Source organism: Phocoena phocoena, chromosome 11, assembly GCF_963924675.1.
Source record: "Phocoena phocoena chromosome 11, mPhoPho1.1, whole genome shotgun sequence".
Taxonomy (NCBI): domain Eukaryota; kingdom Metazoa; phylum Chordata; class Mammalia; order Artiodactyla; family Phocoenidae; genus Phocoena; species Phocoena phocoena.
Window position 1 is genome coordinate 78,440,885 of NC_089229.1, and position 10,294 is coordinate 78,451,178.

The 10,294-nt window shown below is 40.8% G+C and overlaps 1 pseudogene; it reads right to left on the reverse strand.

Annotated features, from left to right (window-relative positions):
• Positions 1 to 2,700: 2,700 nt before the first annotated feature.
• Positions 2,701 to 3,642, reverse strand: LOC136131274 (WD repeat-containing protein 82 pseudogene; annotated as a pseudogene).
• Positions 3,643 to 10,294: the final 6,652 nt, after the last annotated feature.

Sequence of the window (10,294 nt, forward strand, 5' to 3'; positions counted from 1 at the left end):
GCTCCCACTGAGGGTGTCCTTGCAGCCCTGGTGTTCCTCAGCTTCTCTGACCCACAAACTCTTTTCTCCCTTAATTCTGCCTTTTCCCACTACCACATCATCTTCGGTCACTTCCAGCTGCATCTTTCCCTCTCCTTCCCAACTCAGGAGCCAGCTATGCAGCCACAGGTCCCCATAAATAGAAGTGGTGCGGTGCATAATTTCAAAGGACATGGTGCCTCAGCTTGGACACACAGGAACTCAATACAAATCATTTTCCTGCCGATAGACAAGTCATGCGTGGTGGCTGCTCTGGGTACAGATATGTTAATTACGCAGGCTTTCTTGTTAACCTACAGTTCCAAATACTTTCTCTGAACAGTTATTCCTACCATGAATTTTCTACCCTGGAAAGCCAGGGGTGGGCAGTAATAGCTCAGATCACTTGGTTTCTAAAAGTCTCTCCACTCTGAGAATGTAGAGCTATACATTGTGTGGCACCTCAGAAGCTTCAGATTCTAGCCTATGTCTGGGAAACATGTATGCCCCTCATTTTTAAGGTTAAGGAACAAGCCAAAAAGTAATTGCTAAAAGAGCAAAACAAAACAGTAATTGCTAGCAATTCACAGCCTATTCCTGCTGCTGAACAGAGGCAGTAATGGCTTGCTTTCCCCACGAGCAGCTAGGTACTCTTGGGCAAGTCAAACATAACCTTGTTGAGCCTGTTTCTGGATCTGCAGGGAATGTGTTACTCACTTAGACACTTGGGAACTTAGTGAAGAAACATGCCATTTGTCCTGCTCTTAGAAGGCCATTCAGGGGAAAAGGCAATGAGCTACCTGCAGCTCATCTCAACCCCAATCAGGAATCCTCCCTCTCCTAAGAGAAGGCAAGGAAAAGAAGTAAGAAAGCAGACATACCAGCTAAACAGGAGTGACCTATAATTGGCAAAGAAGCCTCAGACAAGCTGAAAATGCTCTGGTTCCAGCATCCTGTCCCCAAATGCTGGGAGCCAGACACAAAAGGCATGCAAAAGTGACTGTCACACACATACAGGTGCAGATAGAGCATCATTGGGCAAAAAGGGAGCTAATCCTGCAGAGAAGACCCTAAAGTGTGGCTTGAGGAACACAAGGGAGTCATTCCAAGACCTTCACTTAGCTGCCTTGGGGACAGCAAACACTCAAAAGATTTGCTTTTGTTCAGTCTCCCAAAGGGAAAAAGGTAATAAGGAAGACTAACACTTGTGGCAAACACTATTAGCAAGGATGCAGTCTTTCTCCTGGGGCAGAGGACTCTATCTCCTTCAGCTGAACTCTGATACTTAAAAAAAATATATATATATACACACACACACATGCATACATATATGTATATATGTATGCACACACACATATGTATTTATGTATGCACATACACGATATATTTAAATGAAGGTGTACACACACTGTGCTAAAATACAAACAACAGAAATCCCAAGTCATATATAAAAAGGCTAAATATAACATATAACACAAGCCTAGAGCCAGCCCTTGGTTGGGAGCTGGGGAAGAGATGGTATCATCTGGTGACTATGTACACAACTTGTGGTGGGCAGGGAAGGCACCAGTATAAACTCACTCCACAATACTGGCCTACAGGAAAGCGTGATGTAGCTCATATACCAAAATAGATGTCCACCTTGCTTTTTTATACAACCAAACTTGGCAGGCACCCAGAGGACTGTGGGTTTGTTTTGATGACAAGGCACCACATCAAGCTGCTGTTAAACCTCCCAGCCCTAGGAACTCACCTGCTACCCTTCCTCCCTCCCTTTCAGACTCTTGGCCCTTTTTCCCACCCAACACCCAGAGCCTGAGGCACACCCAGATCACCCACCCTCACACGACTAACTTGCAAGTCTTCCTGGAAAGCAAGGTCCTTCTGTTATCTGTCCCTTTCTGATCCTAAGATATATGGAGACATTTCTGTAAATGTTTGGCACCTAAGTAACATGATAGTTGTGGATAATGCCACAATGACACAGGGAGACCCAGTAACAAGACATGCAGGGTGAGGGCAAGGGGCACTGAGCTGCCCTAGCATCTCAAAACCAGAACTGCGGCTTCCTATGCATTTATGCGGGTGGGAGAAGGGATGTGCAGAATTAACTTCACCGACTCCTCAGCAGCAAATACATTCAAAATCGAAGGTGTCTTGAGGGTTCCACTATACCCTAGTCACGAGTCTGGTCACTCCTCTGGAGGAGCTCGGTGCAGTGACAGCTGGAAAATCTGAGTCCCGATCGAATCTGCCACATCAAGAGTCCTTTTTTTTTTTTTTTTTTTTTTTGTGGTACGCGGACCTCTCACTGCTGTGGCCTCTCCCGTTGCGGAGCACAGGCTCTGGACGCACAGGCTCAGTGGCCATGGTTCACGGGCCCAGCCACTCTGCTGCATGTGGGATCTTCCCAGACCGGGGCACGAGCCTGTGTCCCCTGCATCGGCAGGCGGACTCTCAACCACTGCGCCACCAGGGAAGCCCCAAGAGTCCTTTTGAAGAAGCTTGGCAAAGTAATTTTTTCTTTTGAGCAAATGTGCAGCCCATCCTTGGGAAAGTCATGTGGAAGGATGCTCTCCAGCCCAGTCAAATGATCCAATCTCACTATTATCTTAGTTCCCTCTGAGTTTTTTTCCTACTGGCCACCCTCGCTGTACAGAAAACAGCCAAGCACCATGCAGGTCAGTCATCGATGGTGGGCAAACAGAAGGCCATGTTGGAACAAGCACTGGCAAAAGTCATGAACTTGGGGTTGACCTGCAAACAGGTGGTGGGGCCTGTGTGTTTGCCATCCAACACAGCTACTTTTATACCACTGTCTCCATTCCAGACGTGGATCTTGCCATCCTCTGTACCAATCATAATAAACTGCGAGTCTGGAGTAAATGAGGCCTTCAGTGTGACGGCTTTGCTGCTGGCATAACCCCCAAACGTATGCATCACCACTCGCTTGACTGCATCGATCAGACAGATGAAGCTGCCGTTGGTGGAGATGAGGATGAGTTTGCCATCATTGCTGAACTTAACTCCTGTCCACTCGCAAGTCCAATCATACTGCATCTTAAATGTCGCAAATGGCCCCTTATGGAAAGAGCGAAGATCATAAACTTTGACCATTTCAGAATTGACACCTGCAGTAAAAATTAATCCTTCTGAATCAAAAGAACAAACTGGCTTGCCCTGTAGATGCCTGAGATCCTGGCAGTTAGGAGACTGGAGATCCCAGAGCCGAATGGTCTTATGAAGAGACCCAGAAATGAAAGTGTCATCCACAGGTGACATGGACAAGGCCACCACCCTTTTGCTATGTCCAGGAAAGTATCTGATGTATTTGTTGTCATGCAAGGACAGGTAACTGATAGTATCGTCTGTTTTGTTAGGGCTGTAAACAACTGTGTTTGCTGCATGAGAGTATCTGATGAGGTCCACGCCATATTTCTTACTGTACAGGGTTCTCTTTGGTTTGCCCTCCTGGCAGTCACAGAGCACGATGGAGTCGTCGTCGCTGCTCGAGATGACCGTCTCGCCGTTGGGGCTGAAGTCGAAGCAGTTAATCTCGTCCGAGTTCTCGCGGAACACCTTGGTAACATGGAAGTTCCGCAGCACGCTGTCGCTCAGCTTCATGGCGGTGAATGCTGGAGATGGTGGCGGCTAAAATGGATTTTTATAATTTAATCTTTGTTCTATGACCTTTCTATTTTTTAAAATTAATATTTATTTATTTATGGCTGCACTTGGTCTTAGTTGCAGTGTGCGGGATCTTCATTGCAGTATGTGGGATCTTTCACTGCGGGGTGCAGGGTTCTTCGTTGGGGAGCATGGGCTTCTCTCTAGTTGTGGCACGCGGGCTCTCTAGTTGTGGCTTGTGTGCTCAGTAGTTGTGGTGTGTGGGCTTAGTTGCTCTGCGGCATGTGGGAATCTTAGTTCCCCGACCAGGGATCGAACCTGCGTCCCCTGCATTGGAAAGCAGATTCTTAACCACTGGGGGGAAGTCCCTATTCTATGACCTTTCTAAATCCATTTACTAATTGTAGAAATTATTTTGTAGGTTCCTTAGGATTTTCTGTATGCCCAATGATGTCTGAAAATAGCATCAGTTTTGTTTCTTCTTTTCCAGTCTACATGCCTGATTTCTCTTATTCTTCTATTACAATTTTAGAATTACATTTCAAAAAATAGTGAGTGGATGTGGACATGATGGAATGATGGAAGTGGACATCCTGATCTTAGGGGTAAAGAATTAACTTTACTATTATGTGTAATGTTAGTTGTACAGTTTTTGTACTTGTCCTTCATTAGATTGAGGAGTTTCTTTTCTTTTACTTTTTTTTTTTTATGATACGCGGGCCCCTCACTGTTGTGGCCTCTCCCGTTGCGGAGCACAGGCTCCGGACGCGCAGGCTCAGCAGACATGGCTCACGGGCCCAGCCGCTCCGCGGCATGTGGGATCTTCCCAGACCGGGGCACGAACCCATGTCCCCTGCATTGGTAGGCGGACTCTCAACCGCTGCGCCACCAGGGAAGCCCGAGGAGCTTCTTTTTAATACTTGTTTGCTGAGAGCTTTTTTCATGAGTAGCTGCTGAACTCACTAGCTAATTTTTCTGCAACTATTGAAATGATGTTTTTACTCCTTTATTGTGTTAATATGGTGAACTCCACTGATTGATTTTCAGAGATTCAACCAATCTTGCATTTGTGGGATAAACCCCACTAGGACCTGATGTATTATTCCTTTTATGTATTACTGGATTTACTTGTGAAATAGTTTGTTAAGAAATTTTGTGTCTAAATGTAAAATAGATAGCTAGTGGGAAGCAGCCGCATAGCACAGGGAGATCAGCTTGGTACTTTGTGACCACCTAGAGGGGTGGGATAGGGAGGGTGGGAGACGCAAGAGGGAGGAGATATGGGGATATATGTATATGTATAGCTGATTCACTTTGTTATACAGCAGAAACCAACACACCATTGTAAAACAATTATACTCCAATAAAGATGTTAAAAAAAAAAGAAAAGAAATTTTGTGTCTATATTAAGAAAGTATATTGTCCTGTAATTTCCTTCCTTCACCTTTTTGGTAATATATTCTTAAGTTGTAATAAGATTTTACTAGCAGATTTATTCCCTCAGCAGATGTCCTCTGGAGAATCAATGGTCAGAATTATATCCTATGTTCACACCATATCAACTAGTGACAAAGGGATGGTTTCCTAAGCTTGATTTAGACTATTAAGGATACACTTCTGAGAGAGGGGCTGCTACTAAAGCTATGTGGAGAGGGTGACTCCCCAATCAAAATCACAAGTTGTTTTGGAGAGGGAAAAGGAACAGCTCTTACAATACATCCACAAAATATATTATTACTATCATCCCCTTTGACAGAAGGGGAAAAAATAGTTTAAGAGGTTAAAGAGCCAAAGTACACAGCCAGCAAGTAGAAGACCCAAAATTATGGAATAATGAAAACAGTATGACTACAGGTGCCAAGAAACTTGTTATAACCTAGTCACATCATGAAGTAACTCTGGGACCTGTAGCTATTCAGCAAAACTCTCAGGAGCTTTCTCCCCATCTCAAAATTAAGCTCTAAAATAAGTTCTATGAATCACAAATTTCACTCTCAAAGACAGATTTCCATGGCACGTGTCCCCAAATTTTATTGAATTGATGAATGAACCATTTGTGACCTGAAATATCGGAACTAAATGTCACTATCAATTCTGTTGGAAAATAAAGCAACTAGAATGTTGGTTTTGTGTAAGAAATTTGGAACAAGAAGAACTGAAGTTTGGAAACTGAGTTTACATGATATTCCATCTTCATTTTCTTTTTTAAAGATCTTATGATTTACATAGTTTTAAATTTTCTACTACCTTGTAATTAAATACATGTAAAGAATTAAAGCAACAAAAGATTTAAAGTTATGAAGGAGACATGATGGTAGTGAAAAAACTTAAGCATCACATAGTTTGAATCTTGCTTCTGCCTCTTCCTAAAAGAGTAAGGACAAGTCACTTAACTCACTGACTCTCAGATTCTTCATTAGAAGAGGCGTGAGAAAGTCTGGTGAAGGCTAGAAAAGCTATCTCTCAAAGTTATATGAAAATGATGAGATAATATATGTAAAATTAATAGCAAAATATATGTACATAGAAGGTGCTCAATAATTGTTTGTCCCTCTCCCAATATTACTTATGAATGATGATTATAAATGTGCTTCCTTGTGAAGTGGATATTCCTAAGCTAGTCTGGATAACTTAGAATGTGTGAAGCTTTGATTACTGTATATTTTGATGAAAACTGAGACTCCTCTCCAAGCTTAAATTAATCCAGACATAAGAGAAGGGTTAAGGGAGGGAGCTGTAGCAATAGGAATTGCATCTTTATGATTTTTTGTGGTGTGCCTTCCTCCCAGTCCCTTCTGATCCAGGTACTTGAGAACTTCTTCCTTAATGAGGTTTTTCATCTTCTACACAGCTATAATTTTACTCCCAGGAAGATTTACATAGATGTGAAAGAAAAATTCTACCTGAAAGCTTAAGGTCCCAGGTAATAGAGCAAACCTTAACCCTACACGTGGTAACTGAATTTAGGAATTTGGGAAGGCTTATTAATACCCTCCCTAATTCTTCTTCATCCACTGATTTATGCTTGAATTCTCTGTTTCATTCTTAATAACTCTTGGTACGTGGGCCTCTCACTGTCGTGGCTTCTCCCGTTGTGGAGCACAGGCTCCGGACACGCAGGCTCAGCGGCCATGGCTCACGGGTCCAGCCGCTCCGCGTCATGTGGGATCTTCCCGGACCGGGACACGAACCCATGTCCCCTGCATCAGGAGGCAGACTCTCAACCACTGCGCCACCAGGGAAGCCCTCTGTTTCATTCTTAATAACTCTTAAATTACATATGTAAAATCTCTGCGGTAACAGTTGAAGAGGTTAACCAGAATTTTGCAATTACCCATGAAACAAGGGGCTACCAGTAGATTTTAAAGAGGATTAAAGGAAAGCTTTAGAACACTGAAGGGGGTAGAGTGTGGGAACCATAGACAAATTTCATCCAGAGTTTTGTCCAGGACTAATCCTTTTATGTAACCCATCACAACAGTTTACACATTTTCTATTCCTCTGGTAGCCAGTAGTTGAATTGGATTCTTTGCTTCTTTGTTCAAGAGAATAGCTACCAACCAATACACATTCCTATCTCATCTTTTATTACTCTCCTATAGAAACCAAGGTGACTTCCTTGCTAGTCTCAAAATATGCTTTATATTTTCTTACTTCTACATGATTGCTCAGAGTATGTCCTACCCAGAAAGCCCTCACTATCCACTGAAATCTTGCTCATTGGTCAGTGCCATTTTCAAATACTCCCTTCTTTGTTCATCTCTCTGTGTCACTAAACATATGTTACCTAGGATGGCAGATACTTTGTTAACAGCTCTATTAAATCATAAGGTACTTTATCTCAGAGAGTAACAATTAGCTATCTCTGTAGTACCCTCCACGACAACTTTCACATTATAGGCACTTCATTTTTAATCTATTTGTTTAGTTTTTATTCTATTTGTAAAATAAATATATAATAAATTTGTAGCATAAATTAACAAATGGAGTAATTCTGTGCCTTGAAAAATCACTGACCTGAAAAAACTGAAAATTTCCTAAATCCCTTCTAGTACCATCACCAAATGGTATGTATATGATTTGGGGGGAATAGCTCACTTTTGACATTTTGTGTTTGAGTTGTTGCTATTATTATATTTTAGACATATCATGGAAAATAATAAATGAAGGACAGTATTCTAGATAGGAAACAAGAAGTCTGAGCATTGGGCACTAAAATATATGATGGCCAGTAATTTATTTCATTAACTTTCTCAGAGAGCTAAATTGCTAATCTTGGTTACTTGCTATGACTGATGTTTGTTGGTTTTATTGTAGCAACTCTTCCATCTGTTGATGGCCAATAGTTAAATTGGATTCTTCTTTCTTTGCCAAAAGAGTGGATGACTTAATAAAAGTGTGGTGTTTCTATATAAAATTAATAATATCTCCTTTTTTTTTTTGGTATGTCATTTGCTCCAACCAAGAAGACTCATAGTTAATGTTGCCTGTCCTTCACTGAAAATTAATTCAAAAAAGATCCACCCTAAATGGAAGAGCCACTCTGTCAAAAGACAAGAGATGACCATGGATCAGAGGACTATTTGTAGTTCAATGGTTTTGAGGTTAATAAAAAGACATGTTATTCCTGAGTCCTGTCGAAGTCTAAAGACATTGCCAATGCACTAAATTGGAGACAGTCTGATAAAATAATTATGAAAAAAATATCACTGGGAGACTATCAATTTTTTAAAAAAATTTAATACAAATACGTGGTAATTTTCAATTTTCACTCCCTTTGGAGCATATATATCCTGACACTTTAAAATTTCAAGTGACTTAGGCTTTACATTTAAAAAAATAGATTCCTTTCTGTTATGTCTCTGATGTAGTTATTTCTCACCCACAGAACCTAGAATTCGATGATTTTCAGGAGCTAGGAGTAAAATAATTGTTAAAGATTCTACCAAGGTCCAAAATTGTTCTTGAATTAAAGGGATGCTAAGCCTAACTAAAGTGAAGGAGAATTTCCATCCAATAAATTTCAGAAGTGTAGGGCTTCTAATTTACCCCTCTGCAATTGACAGTTCTTTGAGACTGTGTGAACCCCCAAAAAGAAGGCTGGAAAAAGCCAAATTAAAGGGCAGACATCTTAGGTCACTCCAAGAATCCAAAATGAAACTGCCTTCTGCAGCTCCACCCAACAAATAGAGATTTTCCAGTTACAAAATTTCCATCAAAATCCTAACCTACACATTTTGTATTTCAGTTCTTCCTCTTGTACAGGCTTAGATTTCCCTCAGATCTGTGATTCTGTCTTTATTTCAGAAACTCAGGGTTCCTTACTTTCTGAAGACTGATTTAATGATTTACGAATGATCTTCTTTTGCCAGGGTGTCAAAAAATTGTCCAAGACTGTGTTCCTGAAATAGCTGAAATCATTTTCAGGCCAAACTCCATAGACATTACATTTTATTATCCTAGAAAGAACCACAAGACATTAGTCATTGCTAGTTGCATTCCTATGTTATGAAAGACTTTTATTACTTCTGTTTCTATATTTACAAGAGTGCCCCAGTTTTCCCAACATTATTTAGAATAACAAATCAGCATGCTCCTATACTATCATCAATTCTGTACTCAAAAAACTCTGATTAGTAAGGTAGATATTTCAGAAGTGCCTAGTTCTGAGTCAGCTGAGGCTTCATGCATTCGTTACCTCGTGCTTGTGGTCGTGGCCAGGACAAAATATTTTAGTTCCTTAATCTCAGAGGCTTGTGACTCTGGGAATCCACCAGTAATGACCCTCGGCTCAATCTTCTATAAGTAATCATTCTTGTGAACAATCTCCTTCCGTTTCATTATAGTCTTCTTGGAAGGTCCTCAAAAATACAGTCAAGCTTGTAGTGAAAAACATATATACCACTTTACTCATCTGAAATGAAGACTCAGTAAAAGTATATGCACTTTTCTGCTCTGCCTTTTCACACTTGCATTTATACTGTGATCATTTTTATTATCCTTATACTTTTAAAATATGAGTTGAATAGTATGTTAGTATTATAGGGCTTAAATATTTTTTAACAGAGAATTACACTATGTATCTTCTTTTTTTAAAAAAAATTGGGGTATAGTTGCTTTACAATGTTGTGTTAGTTTCTGCTGTACAACAAAGTGAATCAACTATAAGTATACATATATCCCCTCCATCTTGGACCTCCCTCCTACCCAACCACATCCCACCCATCTAGGTTACCACATAGCACCGAGCTGAGCTGCCTGTGCTATATAGCATGTTTCCACTAGCTATTTGTTTTACACATGGTAGTGTATATATGTCAATCCCAATCTCCCAATTCTTCCCCCCTTCCCCCACCTCGTGTGTCCTCATGTCTGTCCTCTATGTCTGCATCTCTATTCCTGCCCTGCAAATAGGTTCATCTGTGCCATTTTTCTAGATTCCACATACATAGACAGATGAATGGATAAAGAAGATGTGGTACATATGTACAATGGAATATTACTCAGCCATAAAAAGGAACGAAATTGAGTCATTTGTAGAGACGTGGATGGACCTAGAATCTGTCATACAGAGTGAAGTAAGTCAGAAAGAGAAAAACAAATATCGTATATTAACACATATATGTGAAATGTGTACTTATTCTTGATG